This window comes from Scylla paramamosain, chromosome 31 (assembly GCF_035594125.1).
Source record: "Scylla paramamosain isolate STU-SP2022 chromosome 31, ASM3559412v1, whole genome shotgun sequence".
Lineage (NCBI taxonomy): Eukaryota > Metazoa > Arthropoda > Malacostraca > Decapoda > Portunidae > Scylla > Scylla paramamosain.
The window spans coordinates 17,139,000-17,161,499 of NC_087181.1; the positions used below are offsets into that span (position 1 = coordinate 17,139,000).

The window sequence follows — 22,500 nt, forward strand, 5'->3', positions numbered from 1 at the left end:
TGATAATGATGGTGATAGTAAAAAAATAATGATGATGATAATAACGATAAGAAGAGACCGTGTATTATTACAAGAACAACAACAACAACTTCTTCTACTACTACTACTACTACTACTACTACTACTACTACTACTACTACCACTACTTTTAAATACTGTAATAATAATAATGGTGATAAAAACAAGATGACGAAAGTTTGTGCTGTCTTGAAGGAGGAGGAGGAGAAGGAGTGAGAGGGAGGAGTCGAAGTGAGAGGGCGAAGTAGGTTATCGGGTCACTCTTATGAGAGAGAGAGAGAGAGAGAGAGAGAGAGAGAGAGAGAGAGAGAGAGAGAGAGAGAGAGAGAGAGAGAGAGTGTATCCTGTTTATATTTAGCAGTCTTTATCAATAGCTGTCCCTTCATTACCTGTCTGTCTCTGTTACCTTCATCATCTACCTGTCCATTGCACTGACCCCTCTTCTCTCCATCTGTCGGTCACCTCTCTGTATCTGTTTCGTCTGTTACAGGTATTTTTATCTATTCTTTACCTGTATATCAACACTGTCTTATATCTAACTGACCCATATTCTATCTAACCTAACCGAAACTTAACCTAACGTAACTTAATCTAACTTGTTTTACCCTAACCTAGCTTAACCTAATGTAACCTAACTTAACCTAACCTAACTTAACCTAACCTAACCTAACCTAACCTAACTTGTTTTACCCTAACTTAACCCAACCTTGCTTAACCTAACCTAACCTAACCTAACCTAGCTTAACCTAACCTAACCTAACCTAACCTAACCTAGCTTAACCTAACGTAACCTAACCTAACCTAACCTAGCTTAACCTAACCTAACTGACTTCACATACGTACAAACATACATAGTACCTGTATTTTAACACCTGTCCATACCAAACTTAACCTAAGCTGACCTAACCCAAGCTGACATAACCCAAGCTGACCTAATATAACTATACATACGTACATGCTTGTAAAAGACATGTTGAGGTGGTGGTGGTGGTGGTGGTGGTGAGTTACCAGTGAAAGTAAAAGTGATTGTGTGTGTGTGTGTGTGTGTGTGTGTGTGTGTGTGTGTGTGTGTGTGTGTGTGTGTGTGTGTGTGTGTGTGTGTGTGTGTCTGAGCGCTGTCTGGCTACCTCTGTTCCGTCCCTCTCCCTCGTTCTCATTCCCACACGCCCACGCTTTTTTTCTCTCTCTCTCTCTCTCTCTCTCTCTCTCTCTCTCTCTCTCTCTCTCTCTCTCTCTCTCTCTCTCTCTCTCTCTCTCTCTCTCAACATTCTTTACATTCTTCATCACCAAATTTAAAACATCTGCCACTACTACTACTACTACTACTACTGCCACCACCACCACCACCACCACCACCACCACTACTACTACTACTGCTACTACTACTACTACTACTACTACTACTACTACTACTACTACTACTACTACTACTACTACTACTACTATTGCGTGTGACTTCCAAAGGTTATGTCAGTATGCTTAACACACCTCTGTACTCTTCAAATATTTACTCTCTCTCTCTCTCTCTCTCTCTCTCTCTCTCTCTCTCTCTCTCTCTCTCTCTCTCTCTCTCTCTCTCTCCGGTTTCATTCTGTTCAGGGAAGTCCTCCGTTCATTTTTTCCTTCTTCTTCTTCTTCTTCTTCTTCTTCTTCTTCTTCTTCTTCTTCTTCTTCTTCTTCTTCTTCTTCTTCTTTGTCTTCCTCCCTCTCTGTATTCGCCTCAGGTCTTCCCTTCTCTTTTTTTTCTTCTCTCTTTTCCTACTCCTATTTTTCCCTCTTTCATCATCTCTCATCTTTCTTTTTTTTTTTGTTCTTTTTCCTGTACTTTCTCCTTTCACCTTTTGCTCTTCACCTCTTCTCTCTCTCTCTCCCTTTCTCCCTGCCTTTTAGAGAGAGAGAGAGAGAGAGAGAGAGAGAGAATATCTTTTTTTGGCATATTTTTTTTTATTTCTTTAATTTTTGTACTGTTTTCTAATGCTACCACCGCCACCACCACCACTGCTTCAACCACCATCGCCACCCTCAACCACCATCACCATCTGTACTCGTGACAAAGGACTCTCGATTTTATGTCAAGTTCTCATAAGGTTGAAAACACGATGATATAACTGACTCCCTTCCACATCCCCTCCTCTCCTGTCCTCCTCCTCCTCCTCCTCCTCCTCCCCAACCTTGACTTTCCCCTCCTCCTCCTCCTCCTCCTCCTCCTCCTCCTCCTACATGGTAACCTAACATCACCCATATCCCCTTCACTTCCTCTCTCTCTCTCTCTCTCTCTCTCTCTCTCTCTCTCTCTCTCTCTCTCTCTCTCTCTCTCTCTCTCTCTCTCTCTCTCTCGTCCGTGTCACTGTTGCCTAACCACATCATGAAAGAGAGAGAGAGAGAGAGAGAGAGAGAGAGAGAGAGAGAGAGAGAGAGAGAGAGAGAGAGAGACTAAGCAACATTCATTAATCTTTCGAAACATCATCAGCATCACCATTACGGAACACACACACACACACACACACACACACACACACACACACACACACACACACAGGAACAGTTACACAAAGAGAAACTTAGAGAAACGAAAGAAACAAACTACTCTCCATTAAAGAAAAAAATGTTTAACCTTTATCCTCCTCCTCCTCCTCCTCCTCCTCCTCCTCCTCCTCCTCCTCCTCCTCCTCCTCCTCCTCCTCCTCCTCCTCCTCCTCCTCCTCTTCCTCTATTCCTGGTTATAATGACCTCCCTCCAAAGGTATGTGTGTGTGTGTGTGTGTGTTCTCCTCCCTATCCTTTCCTTCCCTCCTTCCTTCCTTCCTTCCTTCCTTCCTTCCTTCCTTTTCTTCCCTTCTTTATACTAGATATCATCCGCTTCCTCTCTCACTCTCTCCCTCCCTCCAACTCTTCCGGATCCTCCCTCATTCCTCCTCCTACTCCTACTCCACTCCCTCCCCCCTCGTTTCTTCCTCACCCTCTCTTCCTTCTACTTCCGGGGGCATGTCTTGAGATCCAGGAGAGAGAGAGAGAGAGAGAGAGAGAGAGAGAGAGAGAGAGAGAGAGAGAGAGAGAGAGAGAGAGAGAGAGAGAGAGAGAGAGTTATTTATAAACCGTCCATTATTATTCACCTGTGGAGTTAAAGAAGGTATTTATGACTTTTAAATATTAAATGTCCGCCAGGTAGTTTGAATTCACTTTGTGTTCTTAATTAGTTGTTTTTTTCTGGACTTGAGACGAGTAGGAAGCAAGAGGAAGAGTCGGAAGTACAGAGATAATATTCCAGGAAGTTCATTTGTCGCCGAGAGAGAGAGAGAGAGAGAGAGAGAGAGAGAGAGAGAGAGAGAGAGAGAGAGAGAGAGAGAGAGAGAGAGAGAGCGTATTCTTGTCCTTGCTTCAAATCATCCTACAACTAATGCTACATCTCCTCCTCCTCCTCCTCCTCCTCCTCCTCCTCCTGTTAGATCTTTTTATTAAATTATTCAATATTTTCCTCATTTCCTTCCTAATCTTCCTTTTTTTCTTTGCTTCTTCTCTTCCTCCTCTTCCTTTCCTCTCTGTTCATATTCATTCATCTTTGCACATTCTATTCCTCCTCCTCCTCCTCCTCCTCCTCCTCCTCCTCCTCCTCCTCCTTCGTGACCTTGGGAGCTACAGGAAGAGATAATGTACCACCAATTTGTTGATTAATCTATTTTTACCTTCCTTTCCAACCAGTCGAAGAGGAGGAGGAGGAGGAGGAGGAGGAGAGGAAGAAGAGGAATGTCAATGATTTTTTGTAACCTAAGAAAATATTGTGTGTTCCTTTGTTTGTTTATCAGGGTATTCTGTGTGTGTGTGTGTGTGTGTGTGTGTGTGTGTGTGTGTGTGTGTGTGTTAATCTCTCTCTCTCTCTCTCTCTCTCTCTCTCTCTCTCTCTCTCTCTCTCTCTCTCTCTCTCTCTCTCTCTCTCTCTCTCTCTCATTTGTTTGCAAAGTACCTCCCAGCAGCTTCATATCAGTAGTAGTAGTAGTAGTAGTAGTAGTAGTAGTAGTAGTAAATAACAAAAAAAAGACCAAGAAGAGAGATTAATTTAATTTGAATTACCTGAATGAGACGAACAGTAAGTAGAGATATATGAAGGTGTGAGGAGGTGACAGTAGTAATAGTAGTAGTAGTAGTGGTGGTGGTGGTGGTGGTGGTGGTGGTGGTAGTGTGTGGTTAGCAACATAGCTCTGAACTAGGAACGTGTATGAGACCAGTATAGCTCGCAAAAACTGTGTGCGTGTGTGTGTGTGTGTGTGTGTGTGTGTGTGTGTGTGTGTGTGTGTGTGTGTGTGTGTGTGTGTGTGACGCAGTAACACTTGTGAGCGCGCGAGGGAACGTGCAGCGTAGCATGTAGTAGTTAGTATCCCTCGATGTGAGAGAGAGAGAGAGAGAGAGAGAGAGAGAGAGAGAGAGAGAGAGAGAGAGAGAGAGAGAGAGAACAGAGCTGGTTGGTTAAGTCTAGAATAGCTGAAGGATTCTTAGAAACTAACACACACACACACACACACAGGCAACAGTGATCCTCCCCCGCCTTTCCTCTCCCCACACACACACACACACACACACACACACACACACACACACACACACACACACACACACACACACACACACACACACACACACACACACACACCTTCACTCACTCAGTTAACCCCAAGCATCCCCGGGAGACGGACGCACGCCGCGCTCTCTCCGGCACATTGCATCAGTTTTCAGTCACCTTGAGTTAAGCCAGCGGTCCCTCGCGAGTTAGCCACACACAGCTACTATTAATAGAAACCAGTGCATACGTGGCGACTGAACTCAATTACTACACCGTTTATAATGTAAGGAAGTGTGTGTATGTGTGTCTGTATGTGTGTGTGTAGTGTGTATTAAGTGCTAGAAGTATTTACAGTGTTTTTATTTTGAAAGCGCACGTGGTCTGGTTATAAATGAACATGTAGTGCGTTTTATTGTATTGTGTTACTTTTACTTGGAATACACTTGTGAAGCTTAAGTATTCCTATTGGTACCAGTGGGGACAGTGATACAGTGAGAAAACAAAGAGAAATAGAGAGAGAGAGGGACAGCGTTGTTGTTAGTGGAGAGTCGAGTGTCGCTTCCGTTCCTCTCACTCTCTCCTCCCGCACTCGCATCACGTCCACTACGCCTCCTCGTTTTCCTTCTTTTGTTACTGTTTGGTAAGTAGAGAGAGAGAGAGAGAGAGAGAGAGAGAGAGAGAGAGAGAGAATATTTGGGAAACTTTTCTTCTATTCTTATTCTCTTAACAAACTTTTCGTCTAAGTCTTTATTCTCTTTCGTATTGCCACTTTTTTCCTGTTTTTCCTTATTTTTTTCTTTTTATAATCCTTCCGCTATATTTCTTTGTTTAGTTTTGTATTTTAATTATAATATTTTCAGTTACATCTATATTATTTTCTTTACCTCCCATTCTTATTATTCTGCATCCATTTATTTTTATTTTTTTCTCTCGTATGTACTTTTCCTCTTACACCATTTGAGAGAGAGAGAGAGAGAGAGAGAGAGAGAGAGAGAGAGAGAGAGAGAGAGAGAGAGAGAGAGAGAGAGAGTGTTTGTGTGTGAACGAGTCATTGTTAACCTAGTGGTCTATGCAAGTAACCTATTGAACTTCCAGCCACAAGACCTCCTCAGTACTTGTTCACCGGGAGAACTAGATCTTGCTGAGATGTGTCGGTGATGGGTTCCTATAGAGACAAACCGGTTCCTTCTGTACTGGTTTTGTATTGAGTTGTGGTTTAGTTAGACTTTTTTTGTATTGCTATTTTTTTTTTCAGTGTTTTCCCGCTTACTTTTTTTTTCAATGAGTTTTATTTTTTTTATATTATTTTTGTACGTGTTTTTTTTCACTTTTTCCTTTTTCTTTCAGCCTGATTCTACCGGTTTAAGGAAGTGTGTACTGTGCCAAGTGAGACAGAGAGAGAGAGAGAGAGAGAGAGAGAGAGAGAGAGAGAGAGAGAGAGAGAGAGAGAGAGAGAGAGATTTGAAGTTTCTAAGTATTATGAGTAATATAGCCCTCTTCAATAGCTGCTTTCTTCTTCTTCTTCTTCTTCTTCTTCTTTTCTTCTTCTTCTTCTTCTTCTTCTTCTTCTTCTTCTTCTTCTTCTTCTTCTTCTTCTATATAGATGAGGAAAAGATGGAGAGGACAGTTGTAGTAGAGAGAGAGAGAGAGAGAGAGAGAGACAGAAAGGAGTGAAGAGAAGATAGGTTGGAGACACACCCCTTCTTAACCCCCCCACCCACTCCTTCACCCCCTCCATCCTCACCCCACCCACCCTCACCTCCGCTCTACCAAGTACACAGTTTGACGTCCTTGAGAGACACACACACACACACACACACACACACACACACACACACACACACACACACACACACACACACACACACACACACACACACACACACACACGTGACTATAATCTTGTTAGTTCTTACATGGCGTATATTTATTAATTTATTTGATCTATGTTTAGTTCCATTGGAGACGGTGATGGTGGTGGTGGTGGTGCTGGTGGTTGTGGTGGTTTTGGTGAAGGTAAAGCCACTGAACCCAGATAAACTCTCTCTCTCTCTCTCTCTCTCTCTCTCTCTCTCTCTCTCTCTCTCTCTCTCTCTCTCTCTCTCTCTCTCTCTCTCTCTCTCTCTGCATTGTTTTGCAACCAACCATTGTATCTTTTCTTTGGCGTTCTTCTTCTTGTCAGTTTCTATATTTATGCAACCTTTCCTTTTCCCCGTCTCTCTCTCTCTCTCTCTCTCTCTCTCTCTCTCTCTCTCTCTCTCTGTCTCTGTCTCTGTCTCTGTCGTATCAGGGAGATCAAAGTAACTAAAGGGGGAGAGTAATAATAATAATAATAATAAAAGTAAATGATTTATTCCATAAGATATGGCTATTTTTCCAGGTTACATAGTCATAAATGTTCTAACTAGTGAAAGTCTCGCTCCGACAAAACAAAAAGCAAAACAAAAATATATAAACACAATTACAAGAAGTCTAGGACAGGCTTAAAATGTCCAAAATGGTAAAAGAAAATGAGTTAGCTAAAAGAATGGTGAGAGAGAGAGAGAGAGAGAGAGAGAGAGAGAGAGAGAGAGAGAGAGAGAGAGAGAGAGTGTGTGTGATGATTTTTCTCTCAGAAGGCATCAATATGTAAAATGACTCGAAAATTTTCCAGTTCTTTCTTTTCTTCTCCCCTGATTACTTATTCTTCTTTACTCGTGTGTGTATTGCTTCATTTTTACTTGTTTCTCTCATACACTCGTATTTTGCGTGTCATGAGTCAGTGTTGGTATTGTTATGAAATGTTATTGTGTGTGTGTGTGTGTGTGTGTGTGTGTGTATTGAGGCTGATTTAGCATTAGGAATTGTATCATGGCCATTGTGTATGAGAGAGAGAGAGAGAGAGAGAGAGAGAGAGAGAGAGAGAGAGAGAGAGAGAGAGAGAGAGTTATTAAGTGAAAGTATTATTATTATTTTGAAGATGTTAGCAGTTTAAATTATAACACCGATGGTGGTGGTGGTAGTAGTAGTGGTGGTGGTAGTAGTAGTAGTAGTAGTAGTAGTAGTAGTAGTAGTAGTAGTAGTAGTAGTAGTCACCATGCCTCCACTACTTCCCTTTCCTCACACTTGTCTCCCTGTCTCTCTCTGCCAAGAAAGTAGAGTTTGGGTCACTGTCCTCTCCTCCTCCTCCTCCTCCTCCTCCTCCTCCTCCTCCTCCTCCTCCTCCTCCTCCTCCTCCTCCTCCTCCTCACTGTTCTCTGATTCTTTTCTTTTCTCCCAACCACCACTACTCACGTGTCCTTCTTCTTCTTCTTCTTCTTCTTCTTCTTCTTCTTCTTCTTCTTCTTCTTCTTCTTCTTCTTCTATTATTACTTCTACAGGCACTTGGAAGCATTCATGTCTCCTCAGTGCTTCCTCTGTACTCTATACTCTCTCTCTCTCTCTCTCTCTCTCTCTCTCTCTCTCTCTCTCTCTCTCTCTCTCTCTCTCTCTCTCTCTCTCTCTCTCTCTCTGACCTGGTTTCGTTCGTTTACTTTTTCACTTTTTATCACCCGCACTCGCTTTCCTCGCTGTCTTTTGTTTCTATTGTTGTGTTTGCCCGTCTTCGCATTGCAGTACCCTCAGTCTCGCGCTCTTGTGTTTTTCTCTGTGTTCTTCGTCTTCTCTCTGTTGTCTTCGTTCCCTTGATGTTGGAGTGCTATCTTCTTGTATTTCATTTTTTTTTACATAGTTTTTTTACACTGCACTTGAAATTATACTCGATAGTAGTAGTAGTAGTAGTAGTAGTAGTAGAAGAAGGAAAGAGTGAGAGACTAGCAGGATATTTTATACCGGGAAGCGGGGGAGTACTGGGAAGATTTTAGTGGGGCTTCCCAATGGCGTAAAAGGAAGAGAAAGAAATAAGAAAAAATACAGCTTTTACCTTCCGTGCACCTGTCTTCTTATCCCTTCACTGTATGGCTCCCTTACACACACACACACACACACACACACACACACACACACACACACACACACACACACACACACACACACACACACACACACACACAGAGCCCTCGCAACGTCATCTATTCCAGCCTGATCTTACAAAATCTCAAAATTATTTCCCATCTCATTCTTGTTCGTTCAATTTTTCCTTCTTTTTTATTCCCAATCCTTCCAAATTACGTGGTTGCTAGGGGGGAAGGAAGGAGAGAGAAGAGAGAGGGAGCGGGAGTGATAGAGAGGTAGCAAGGAGGGAAAATCATGCATCTTTCTGTATATACACACCTCCACTTCCTCCCAGTCTGCGTTCTTCCCTTCCTCCCTCTTGTCCTGACCGCTGCCTTGCCAGACGCACGACGCATTGTTTACATCTTGCAGGTTTTGGGAAGGCGTGCAAATAGGAGTGACGTTTTGTTTGTTGCTTGTGTGTATGTGTGTGTGTGTGTGTGTGTGTGTGTGTGTGTGTGTGTGTGTGTGTGTGTGTGTGTTGTCATTGTTATCTTTCGACCAGTCTGTTATCTAAGTGTTTTTCTTGTGATTGTATTAATGCGTACGTCTCTCTCTCTCTCTCTCTCTCTCTCTCTCTCTCTCTCTCTCTCTCTCTCTCTCTCTCTCTCTCTCTCTCTTGTGATGGTTCATTTATTATTTATTTATTTATTCATTTATTTGTTTTGTGTATCCATGTGCAGTGGGCCCTTTTTTTATTGACTTTTCTTTGTTCCTGTTCTTTACTTATATATCGTTCTCGTCATTGTGTGTGTGTGTGTGTGTGTGTGTGTGTGTGTGTGTGTGTGTGTGTGTGTTGGGAGCTGCGTAGGTTTATTTCTCTATTTTCTATTTTGGCCTTTGTGTAAATTTGGCTCGAGTACATAGTCTCCTGAGTCACGTTTTTTGAAAGGCTTCACACACACACACACACACACACACACACACAGACGCCGCTCGCAGAGAGAGAGAGAGAGAGAGAGAGAGAGAGAGAGAGAGAGAGAGAGAGAAGGGGAGGGTGTTTAAGACAATTTTAGATGCAGCTTTAATATGACACACAGTCACGGAAGCACACACGCACTCATGTACATTATTTTACGTATCCATTTTACTGGTGACTCTCTCTCTCTCTCACATAAATAAATCACCAATAAATTGTTCACTTCTACACTTGCTTAATATAAAGTGGGGCTTACCTATTTTTCCACCGGTAAATTACATGTATAGTTGAAAGTATTCCATGTGGCATCATTACAAGACTGATAAAATCGAAATGTAATTGGTGATGTTCAGTATATATTATTATTATCATCATTATCATAATTATTCCGCTTATCAACCATGTATTACTTTACAGGTTGTTGTGTTCATTAATTAATATGTAAACCTTTCTCTTGGGTTACGTAATGACGCAAGACCCGTGTATGAAATTGTACATAATAACTCCCTCGTAGCATCCATTAACCTTCATTATATAATTCTTACTTACGCTTTCACTGCGGGATTAAATTTGTTCATATCACGTAGTACAACTTTTAGGCTCATTCTTTTTACTACACCCTCTTAATCAGTTCTGTAGTGTCTAAAAGAGAAAATCAACCATTCTTCTTGTTTGTCCAAGCAATTCATTTTTACGGTGATCGGAATGATAAAAAGAAGGAAGTCTATAACAGTAATAGGGTTAACCATCACATAATCAGAGATGTATAATTCCTGCGAAATATTTATCAACCATCACAGAATCACAGGCAGAGTGTATCATTCCTGCAGAACATTAAACCATTACAGAATCGCAGGTAGAAGTTATAATTCTTTTAAAAACATCTATCTCACCATCAGTGTCAGATTGGTCTTATGTAAAATCCTGCAAAACATCAAACTTATCACAGAATCACTGGGGTATTATAATTCCCACGTAGTATTAAGGAGTCATCGTAATATCACTGGTCTAATTAAGTCAAGAATTTCGCTATGAACTCCAGCATTTGGAAACAGGTTTGACTTCAGCTTGAGAAATTACAGTGAAACCTTTAATACCACCACCACTGCCACTACCACCTTTGTCAAGCTCCTCCTCCTCCTCCTCCTCCTCCTCCTCCTCCTCCTCCTCCTCCTCCTCCTCCTCCTCCTTACGTCATCCACCGCCATTCTATTGTTGTTGAATGACCTTGGGATGTTTCCGTTTATTTTTCTTTATTTTCTTTTATTTTTCTTTTTTTATGTACTTTATTCAGTTAACTATGTCGTGTACCCAGTACTCTCTCTCTCTCTCTCTCTCTCTCTCTCTCTCTCTCTCTCTCTCTCTCTCTCTCTCTCTCTCTCGTTTCCTGTGCGTTTTTCGTTTACTTTGTACTTGAGAAGAGTTGCTTGGTCAATAGTACAGAGAATAGATTAGATTGTGCTGTTTGTATCGGAGTTCCAGAGGGCCAGTAAGTATGCAGCTGTTGTGTGTGTGTGTGTGTGTGTGTGTGTGTGTGTGTGTGTGTGTGTGTGTGTGTTAAGTAGATAATGATGGAAATATGCAGCATTCTTCTTCGTAACGGTAAATGCATCTCTTTCTTTCTCTCTTCTTTTCTTTCTTTCTTTCTTTCTTTCTTTCTTTCTTTCTTTCTTCACTCACATAATGGCACAGGGTACATACGTAATGATCTGCAGTATTCTTGGTTTCGCCATCTCCCTGATGTGAAATACTAACCTTTCACTGCTCATGATCACCCGTTAACATTCTGATCAGTAAAGAAAATGTTCCAGAGAGATAATGAAAGAAGACGTTTGAATTTCGTCTTTTCTACGGTGGATAACTATTTAAGAAACATGTATTAAGATCTAAGCAGTTACAGATAACAGTTGGGGAAGCAAATGTCTGGAAGTGAGGTGATCTTAAGCCTTCAGTCAAAGGGAAGGGATGATAAGTGAATAATATTGATATCTTTACTGTATTACCAATCTCAGACAGGTAGGCACAAGATTAGTCAATTTTCACATATCCTGGTAATCAATCGGTTCCTTCTTCTATGCCTTATTTCCCTTCCATATTCACTTTGGTATACAGAACCCTACTGTCTTGACCTATTCCTCCCCTCCTCTTCCTTCAAAGCTTTCAAATTGGCTTTAATATTTAGTGTGATAACTCAAGTGTTTAGTCATGTTTTTGCCTTATCAAAGTATTTAAAGTAACATGCTACTTAAGATGCAGCAAGATACTTTGACGCCACTGTTAGCTTTGAATGTTGATGGCATCCACTTTGAGTAGCACGAGACCAGACGCAGCAAAAACAAAACACGAACATTCCTTTTGTTGATTTTGATGTCCTTGGAAATTGTCCTCTAAACTCCCTCTCTGTCGTGTTATTAAGCTCCAGAAAACATCTCGTGTTCGTCAATTTTTGGTTCTTTCATCAAAACCATTTTCAAAAGGCAAAGGTGTGATTAGAAGGGTTTTCATTGGATTGTCTTCTTACTGATAATGCAGAATCTTTGTTGAACTGTCATTAGTCTTTAATGACATCCACTTTAATCAGATAATAGTAAGATAGTTTGCGTATAGGTGTAACAAGATTCCCATTGTAGACATTGCCTATCTTAATTTTTTCCATATTTTCCTTGTTTTCTTTCTTTTGATGTCTAAATGAACATTCAAACTTTTAATGAACATAACTGTAATTTGTAGATGAGGATACTCAGGGACAGAACGAATAATTTTCCTCAATTTCTTCGTGTCCCCCTGGTTAAGAATAACATCACAACACGTAAATGAACATTCATACCACTTATATAGACCGAAGCAAAATCACAAGAACAATATAATACAAACAGGATTTAATCACTTTTTTCCCTCCTAACCCCCTTCTGAGAATATCGTCCCACGTAAATATGAATTCAAATCTCCTTTATGAACTCAATAGAAACCATGATAAGTAGACAGTATGCACAATATTCGGACAGGAAACTTGCATCCATTACTTCCAACTCCGGTACGACAGTTTGGGCCGAGGCACCACCAACGGGCTGGCAGTCTTTCAAGGCGAGCTGGGTAATGGTGGTGGTGGTGGTGGCCTCCCTGCACTCTTAAACCCGATGGGGGGACTCCACACCAAGCAGGGTTGCCAGGTCCGCGGTTTTCCCGCCCAATTGGGCTATTTTTCATTGGAATTGGCGGGAAGAAAATGGTATTCGCGGGTTGGCGGTTTCTTGGGCTGTTTTTATTGTAGTACGCGGTATTTTGGGCTTTTTATATTGGAAAAATTATTTTATATCGTTTTTTCACAAGCTCAGGCACAGCGCCACGCCAGGTGTGTTGTCAGGTGACGATACCTGACGCGCCTGGCCATCTGCCTGGGTGTGACCTCTTTCCCCTCTCCCCAGGGGGATTATCAGTATTTATCATGAGGGCACGACCTCGTTAACACCGTCGCATGACCTATCCCCGTGACCTGGACAGTATGATGATGAAGCCAGCAGTCTCTCTTCAACCACCACACAGTCACAACCAGCACCTTGGCTATCAGAAACAGTTTACTCTCTGTCGTGCAGTGAAAATGGGCAAGTGGGCTAAGTACGGCAAGAAATACAAGAAAGAATGGGAAAAAGAAGATGGTCTCAGAGAATGGATTTCTGGTGTGCCTGGTGATGACTCTGTTGCAGCGTGCAAGTTCTGCAAAACAACAATTAGAGCCCATCACAGTGACCTTGTCAGTCATAGCTCAACTGAAAAGCACAGAAAAATGCAGCCCCATTTTCAAACATGAGAACATTATTTCAATCCGGCATTAGAAAAACAAATGCCAATAACAGCATGAAAATTTGTGAACTGATATTAGCAGCTCACATTGCTTGCCATTCAAGCATTAACACTATTGATCACCTGGCTGAAGTTGTGGGAAAAATTTCAAATAAGGAAATCTCACTACATAGAACGAAGTGCACAGCACTTATAAACAAAGTACTGGGACCCTCTATGCTGAAGGAACTATGCAGTGATATCGGTGATAATGATTACTCATTGATAATTGATGAAAGCACAGACATCACCACAAAAAAGAAACTGTGTGTTGTTGTTCGCTATCCCAGCTACTCAAAGAAGAGAATTATCACTTCGTTCTTGGGTTTGGTGGAATTGGAAAGGGGCACAGCTGAGGTGGTCACAACATCTTTACTTGACTTCATAGAAAATCATGCCAAACTGAACGTCAAAAAATGCAATGGTTTGGCAACTGATGGATGCAACACTATGTGCGGGACACACAACTCTGTTATGTCAAGATTTTGTGCATTAAACCCACACGTGACACACATCAAATGCATATGTCATTCATTGCATTTATGTACGTCATATGCAATGCGAAAGTTGCCCTCTCACCTTGAATTCATGGTGTCACAGACATATAGATATTTTTCACACAGCACGCTTCGTCAACAAAAGTATGCAGAACTCGATTCTACAATCAACGTGGGAGAACAACCACTGAAGTTGCTGAAGTTGTCAGGGACGCGATGGCTGGCTATTGCACCATGTATAACAAGGATTCTGGAGCAGTATGATGAGCTGAAACTCCATTTTGAGGTAAGTTAATTATCGTTCATGTAACCCACTTGAATTACTTGTATATACGCATTTGCCCATCCCCTTAACCTCTGATTGTTTAGTGTGTGTGTGTGTGTGGAGAGAGAGAGAGAGAGAGAGAGAGAGAGAGAGAGAGAGAGAGAGAGAGAGAGAGAGAGAGAGAGAGAGAGATATTAACCTTAAGTAGGTATTACATTGTCTAAGATAACATACTTCATAAAGTAGTTATAAAATAATAATAATAATAATAATAATAATAATAATAATAATAATAATAATAATATGTAACTTGGGTTTTTTCCCAAATGAACTTGATAAAGAATAAACTTAGGAACAGGATGCAACACAAGAGTCTAGAAAACACATTACATGTACGTGCATTCATGAATAGAAACAACATGTGTTGTAGGGAGTTCGACCCCACACAGGAAATGCTGTCAATGTTCACAAAGGACATCTATACCAATGTTGATGAGCATGAGTATGTTGAGGTGCCTGATGTATAAATGTACTGAAAATAAACATATAGCATGTATGTTAATATACTCTAGCATGTAAAGTATAATTAGGTAGGCATTAATGTTAATAAAGGTACATAATTTGTCAAATATTTTTTTTCCTGTTATGATATAGCTATACGTCTCAGTCGTCTTGAGCATCATACTACTGATAATTCTAATTTTGGGCTGCTTTTGGGCTGTTTTTTGTGACCGAGGTCGCGGGTTTTGGGCGGGTTTTGGGATGGAATGGCGCGGGATATCAGTCCACGACCTGGCAACTCTGACACCAAGGGCTTACTCTGTCCTTAGTCTACCCCCGTTGCTCTGGGGGTGTGTACGTGTATGTGTGTGTGTGCGCCTGTGTGTGTCTAGTGTGGCTATCCAGGAAGTGTTGATACGGACTGCCTCGTGTGCTTGTGTGTCTGTGTTGCCAAATGAAGTGACGAAAAAAGAATATCAAGCAGATTTTTGGGGTGTGTTGTTTTGTTTTGATCGCGTTAGACAACATTATAAAGAAAACTAGATACAGGATACTACAGAAAGGAGTTTATTAAGGAATTGCTATTATAAAGCGTTAAAAAATGAAGAAAAAATGGTTACAGTGGAAGGAAAGCAACAATATTTTAAATTTGCAAGAGGTTAAAGAAAGTAGTAGAAAAAGAAAGCTATAACAAATTAAAGAAAACAAGAATATAAGAGATTTGCTGTAATATAAAGTTAGTTTCATGAAAGAAGTGCAGTATTATGGAGAAAAGGATTAGCTACAGTGAAGGAATTGGTTATTTTAGTTCAAACGTCATGTATGGTGTTAATAATAAGTTATGCCGCGTATCTCTCTCTCTCTCTCTCTCTCTCTCTCTCTCTCTCTCTCTCTCTCTCTCTCTCTCTCTCTCTCTCTCTCTCTCTAGTGCGCATCTCATCTCAGGAAGGAATTATGGTGCATGGTGGTGAAGTTCGTTGTTTATGAGTTTAATAGGTTGATTCTCTCTCTCTCTCTCTCTCTCTCTCTCTCTCTCTCTCTCTCTCTCTCTCTCTCTCTCTCTCTCTCTCTCTCTCTCTCTCTCTCTCTCTCGTTGCTCTACTTGGTCAGATTTATTTGTTATTTTTGTCACTACATAATTTGTTAATTTAACCTAACTAAGGAACTGCATGACGACGAGAGAGAGAGAGAGAGAGAGAGAGAGAGAGAGAGAGAGAGAGAGAGAGAGGTGGGGAGGGGGAATAAATGTGATGAAAGTCAAGTATTTCTGCCTTCACACCCAATGCATCTGACACATACTCGCTCACGCACATACGCACATACATATGCATTCAACCGTGCATTATACATGGATATACACACACGAGGGGGATTTCACCGAGAGAGAGAGAGAGAGAGAGAGAGAGAGAGAGAGAGAGAGAGAGAGAGAGAATCAGTCTGCCCAGTCTTTTCAATCCATGCATTGTTCTATCCGCATTGTGAGTTGGAGCCATTGTCACTTCTTCCTTTCATTTCTTCTTCCCTTCCCTTCTCTCCTTCCTTCTTCCTTTCCCTTTCGTTTCAACTCCCCGCTTTTGTCTTCACTTTCTCTTTCAATCTCGTGTTCTTTTCTCTTTATGCAACGGGTTCTTGTGCTCTCTTGTTTTTGCTTTTCTGTTTTTTTTTAGTTTTTTTTTCTGATTTGCCTCCACTCGAGAAGTTACCCAGTGAAAGTGATTTGTTTGTTTATATATATTTTTTGTTCCGTAATCGTTACTCTCGGAAAACGCGAATTCATGAAACTTTTTTTTTCCTCTCTCCTTTGTGTGCATGAAGCGGATTGTTGCCAAACGTCATGATTTTTTTTTATTTCCTTGCATAGAAAGTTTTGAACAGAAGCGAGATAACTGCTAGAATTTCCAGTATAGAAGGAAGGTTACGAGGGAGAGAGAGAGAGAGAGAGAGAGAGAGAGAGAGAGAGAGAGAGAGAGAGAGAGAGAGAGAGAGAGAGAGAAGGGGGAGGTTGTGTTTACATTTTTTTATTACACCCTCCCCCCTCTCTGCTCTCTCTCTCTCTCTCTCTCTCTCTCTCTCTCTCTCTCTCTCTCTCTCTCTCAAAACCAGGAACAACATCAACAAGCAGGCAGGCAGGCAGACAGACAGACAGAAGGAAGGAAGGAAAGAGTGAGGAAGTGGGGGCCTTATAAGCGAGTCAAGTCGTGGGTTAGGTTAATGGGTACCGGGTAACGATTCTGAAGGGCGCCATGTCTTCCCTCCCTCCCTCCCACCCACCCACTCTTCTTCCTCCTCCCTGCTTCCTCCTCCCTTCTTCCTTCTTCCCTCTCTCTCCCCTCTTCCTCTTATCCAGTATCCTATCATCCTTTTTGTCTATTTATCTTCCATTTTTGTTACTTTCCTCTTTTCAGCCTCTTTCATCGTCCTTTTTTATTTATTTGTTTATTCTTTTACCCTTTCTCCCTCCATTTTCTTCTAACCTTGGTCTTCTTGCTCTCATCCATTAATCTATCCATCATTTAGTATATATTTTTTTTCCTTTTCTTAGGTTTCTATGTCCCTAGTCTCTTTATCCTATGTTCTCGTCTTCCAACCTGTCCATTCTTTTCGTATATATATCCCTCCTTTTTTGCATTCTTATCCTTCCCTTTGTCCCTTTATTTTTCCACTTTTCTCCTCTTCTCTCTTCTTACCCTTCTATCCACCCTATTCGTTTATTCTCCTTCCTTTTTCTTACGTTCTTATTTGTGTTTTAGCTTCTTTTTCCGTTTATTTTCCCTTTGTCCCCTCCCCCTCTCCCCCTTAGCCTTGAGTAACACACACACACACACACACAGACAGACACACACACGAGGCAGTCACAGCATCGTCTCATTTCAGTGTCAGAACGGAACCTCGGCTTACCTTCCTTACTGACTAGAATCTTCGCGGTACAGAATGTGAAAGAGTGACTACTACTGCTGCTGCGTCTGGTCACTGTTTATTATTATGGTGGTGGTGATGGTAACCTGCAGTGATATGAGTGTGGTGGAAGTCTTTCTGTGAAGTGTCCTGTGTGGTGTAATGGTGATGTAAGTAATGATATACGTAACACCACATCGCCACCACCACCGCCACCACTGAAGACGTGTGTGTTACGCTTGTTTGTTGTCTGGGTGTAGTAAAGACCCCCCCACATCTACTATGTTTCATCAGTTCCTCTGCCATCATCGTAGTCTTCCTCCAACGTAAGTATTAACGCTGCTACTCACGACTTGGAAACCTCATGCATCACCAGTTTGAGATTTAAGGTCCCCCCAGTTTGCTAGATATGAAGGATAATATCGAAGTAACAGTAGCGTTTCCAACTGAGGGCTAGGTTAGGTTTACGTTAATGCAGTTTATTAATGGCGTTGATCATTCCTCCAATATGTAGATCAAGATTTATAAAGGATATGTTTGTTCAGGTATAAATATTTAGTCATTGTCTCAAAAATTATACGTTAGGTTAGTTTAATAGTTTAATAGTTTAATCTTGCATTCGCCAGTTTGTCAGAATACGTAGAGTGGAAACTTTAAGCATACACCAGTTTGTCAGTGTAAAAATCAATAACTAACAATGTATATAATTGTGCTTTTGCGAGACTGGAGATTGTTTTGATAATTTTAGTACAAAATTATCATCGCAAACTTGATATAATAATTCTAGCGATATCTGGAATACAACTAAACTCGTGTCTTTCCATAGAAGGGATTAAGGATTATTTCGTTAGGTGTGATAGGTTTATTAGAAGTTATTGAAGGACTTTTCACGATTTTTACGATGGTGTAGGATCCTGCAGGTTTGAGTGGAAGCTGTAAAGATTTTCAAGGTCTCTCTCTCTCTCTCTCTCTCTCTCTCTCTCTCTCTCTCTCTCTCTCTCTCTCTCTCTCTCTCTCTCTCTCTCTCTCTCTCTCGTTATAGCTTAGCAAGGATTACACTAGCATACTTTAGTAGTTACTGAAGGGCGCTCATCATTGTTGGATAGCATATTAAGGATTCTGCATCCGCTTAACAACCTTTTCGTAACCATTAATATTATTTTATTGTGATTATTTATTTATTTGTTTATATTGTTTTGTTTTTATTTTCATTTTATTATTTTATTGTATATTATATGTGGTAGTTCAAAATTATGCATGTTTGCCGGTTTCTAGTGAAAATTATTGGGGGTTTTCAAGATTCCAGTGATGGTTTAATAAGGATCTTGCTAAATGAACATTCTCTTGTGGAAATCATTGACATTTTCATGAGTAATGTTGTAATGATAGTCTAACAAGGATATGTCATACACAGTTTCTATAGGAAGTTGTTGGGGTTTTGAAGGTGGTACTGGTGATGGCTTACTGGGAGTCTGCATATGTAACAGACTTCAGTTATTGAGGTAAAGGTGTTTTAACATGATGAAGGAGGACGCCACTGCATGAAGAGGTTCTAGTGTAAGATGTGAGATTTCCAGTGAAGTTTTCTTAATTCAAGTGATGTTTTAGGAGTGATTGAATGGAAGATGTTGAGGTCCTTGGTTGTTTTTTCATGTTCCCAATGATAGACGGAATTCTACATCATCAGTGAATGTGGGGCAGGATGGGAACAGTTATACAACGTTGACAAGTCATTTCTGTGGCTTTTGAAAATTGTCTTTATGAGGACTAAAAGATTTTCAAAATATGGACCTAGGAATGAAACAGAGAGAGAGAGAGAGAGAGAGAGAGAGAGAGAGAGAGAGAGAGAGAGAGAGAGAGAGTAATGGTGTGTGAATATATATAGATCAGGTCATAGACTGGTGATGTCTGGTCTGGTCTGGTCTGGGCTTTGGTGAGTAGGTCTCTCTCTCTCTCTCTCTCTCTCTCTCTCTCTCTCTCTCTCTCTCTCTCTCTCTCTCTCTCTCTCTCTCTCTCTCTCTCTCTCTCTCTCTCTCAGTGGGGGAAGGTAAAAGTGGAACTGGTTTTGCTGAGTGAGTGGTTTAAAGTTTTTGTTGTGTTCTGCTGTGGTGGTGTCTTGTTGCTGTGTGTGTGTGTGTGTGTGTGTGTGTGTGTGTGTGTGTGTGTGTGTGTGTGTGTGTGTGTGTGTGTGTGTGTGTGTGTGTGTGTGTCTCTCTCTCTCTCTCTCTCTCTCTCTCTCTCTCTCTCTCTCTCTCTCTCTCTCTCTCTCTCTCTCTCTCTCTCTCTCTCTCTCTCTCTCTCTCTCTCTCTCTCTCTCTCTCTCTCTCTCTCTCTCTCTCTAATGCTGTGATAACGCATAAAACATCAGGCTCTCTGGCAGCTTTTATATTTATATCTTGGGTATTTTCTTATATTCCTTTCTGTTCAGGTATTTGTATCTTCACTGCATGTAAACTTAGTCATGGTTCTCTGTTGTTCTGTTGTAAGGAAGGAATGTGTGTGTGTGTGTGTGTGTGTGTGTGTGTGTGTGTGTGTGTGTGTGTGTGTGTGTGTGTGTGTATGAGAGAGAGAGAGAGAGAGAGAGAGAGAGAGAGAGAGAGCAAAACCTTCATCTGCAGATCTGAAGTAAAAATAAATAAATAGATAAAATAGATAAGTAATAATAAATGAAAAAAAAAAAAACTTTGCATGAAAACTGACACTTTGATATTTTTAGCATAGGAAAATTACATTGAAATATTCTTAAGAAAAATTGTAATATCCTAGTAAATTAAAAGGAACACTTATCTAACTGGAGAAGGACCACAGATATTTATTACTTAGCCTTTTTTTCACTTTGTCTTTCTGTGGAGTAGATCCCATCTTTTATTTTGTTTACAAGTTCCACTCTGATCCCCAAAGATATCACCTTCAACAGAGCACCACTATTTCGGTAGTGGAAGCTTGCAAAACTTTGTAACCCTTTTTTTTTTTTTTTTTTTTTTTTTTTTTTTTTTTTTTTTTTGCTTACAGTGGAGCAACGGCTTATCACCACTGCAAGCCCTTTAATTATCCTTACGCTTTTCACATTCAACAGAGAAACACTAATTTGTTATCGGAACCCCTTACTATTTCCTCACATTTCACAGATAACAGAGCATCAGTTTGTCATCAGAAGCTCATAAATCCTCCTGCCCCTTCCCACACACAACATTTCTCAGTAGTACAATCCCGTACAAATTCTGATGACACTTCTGTATTACCGAGTGGTGTATGATTTGAGTACCTTCATCTTTACCTGTATCATTTTGTTTGCATCCTTATTCTCCCTTAAGAGGCTGGATAGCTTATGTGTTTTGATAATTTAAGTACATATCTTAGTCTTTATTGTATAATTTTGTTTACATTCTTATTCTCCCTCATGGGGACGGACAGCTTATGTGTTTGAAGCTAAAGGTTCCCTCCCTTGGATACCCTTATCTGGCAGGGAGTAAGTGTGATTTTAGGACAATCTTCCCCTAGACAGTTTGTCAGTCAAGGCTGTTGAGGTCCCCTTCAAGGCCACTGGTGCAGTGCCCTTTGCATCTCGTGGTAGACGGCAGGATTGCCCGGTCCAGCACCAGCAACCTGAGTGGCATCACGTGTGTAGGTTAATCAAGAAACAGTGCAGCATAATGAAAGAGATAAGTGTGTTATTGACAGTGGAAGGACACTCTTATCTTTTTATCTCTGTGTATTTCTGATAGTTTATGTTCCCAAACATACACACATATACCAAGGCTGGCTCCCTTTTTTAGCTCAGAGAAGGCACAGTCATGAAAGTCATAAAAGCCATTCAAAGAATAAAATTAAAATGAGTTTAGTTTTATTTTAGTTAGGTTCAATTTTTTTATTTTTTTTATTTATTTATTTTTTTTTTATGTAGGAAGGACACTGGCCAAGGGCAACAAAAATCCAATAAAAAAAAATGCCCACTGAAATGCCATTCCCATAAAAGGGTCAAAGCAGTATTCAAAAATTGATGGATAAGTGTCTTGAAACCTCCCTCATTACATTACATTAAGTAACTCAACCTGACCCTGCAAGAAGCACAAGTTGATGGTGTGGCTGCTCATGATGGAAAGTTAGAATGTGGGGGAGGTGGGGTTAAAGGTTTTCCAGATGTATGAAGCACCAACAAAGCCATTTCAAACAAATCATATTAAATTTAATTGACATACAATTTATCTTTTAATTTTCTTGCTTTATATCAACACATTCCCAGCTGAAATCTTTAATGACCTTGTATATTGAATTCAAGGTCAGATCTATACATTTCAGTCATTGGTAGAGTCTATCCATTTCTGGCCCTCCATTCCTTTCTTCCACACTCCAGTCCTCACATTTCCCTCTTGCCCTTTTTGTCTTACATACTCCAGTACCTTGTCCAGTACTATTGTCATCTTGCACCCAGCACATCATCATTAGTGTACACTTAAGACCATATCCTGAAACAGTTCTGTGCTACACCTTGACTTCTTTCAAAGGGCTGTATGTAGTTGAAGTGACACAGGTTTTTAAAGAGTTCTTTGTGGTTCTAGTGAAAGGTAAACAAGATATCTACATTATTACAAGAAGAAATACTCTTGAGAACACAGCTAATCATCTCTGTGGTCTGGGGAAAAAAAAGTGATGAGAGAGCACAATGTTTCTGAATACTGACCTTAGTCATCAAGATCATTGGAAAGGGAGAAGGGAGAGCACTGGCTTGTGACTAGAGGGAAGAGCAGGGAGTGACACACACAGATAAGAGATATGAGTAGAGCAGAAGTGTGGTGAAGTGAAGGTTGATGGCCAGTGGTGGGATTGTTTGCGGGGTTGTGGCGGGTGAGTGTGTTTGAGGTGTGTGGTGGTGTTGTCAGTGGTGGTGATCCAATAAGGTGGAGGGTTCTTACTGTATCATGGAGATATGATAATGGAGGTCATGAGGAAACTTTTCTTATTATTTGCATGTGTGTGTAACTTTTTAAATGTCATTTTATATACAGATATCAATATATCTTTTAATGGCTTGTGTTGTC

At 40.7% G+C, this 22,500-nt stretch overlaps 1 protein-coding gene across 3 annotated transcripts in view; it reads left to right on the top strand.

Annotated features, from left to right (window-relative positions):
• The first annotated feature begins 4,661 nt into the window (after positions 1 to 4,661).
• Positions 4,662 to 22,500, top strand: part of LOC135088756 (serine/arginine repetitive matrix protein 2-like) — a 29,923-nt gene continuing 12,084 nt past the window's right edge. The window contains exons 1-2 of one of the 3 annotated variants that reach the window (XM_063983757.1): positions 4,662 to 4,855; positions 5,048 to 5,212. The gene's annotated coding sequence lies outside the window, so the exon portion shown is untranslated. The other 2 variants (XM_063983758.1, XM_063983756.1) reach the window with 2 other exon arrangements.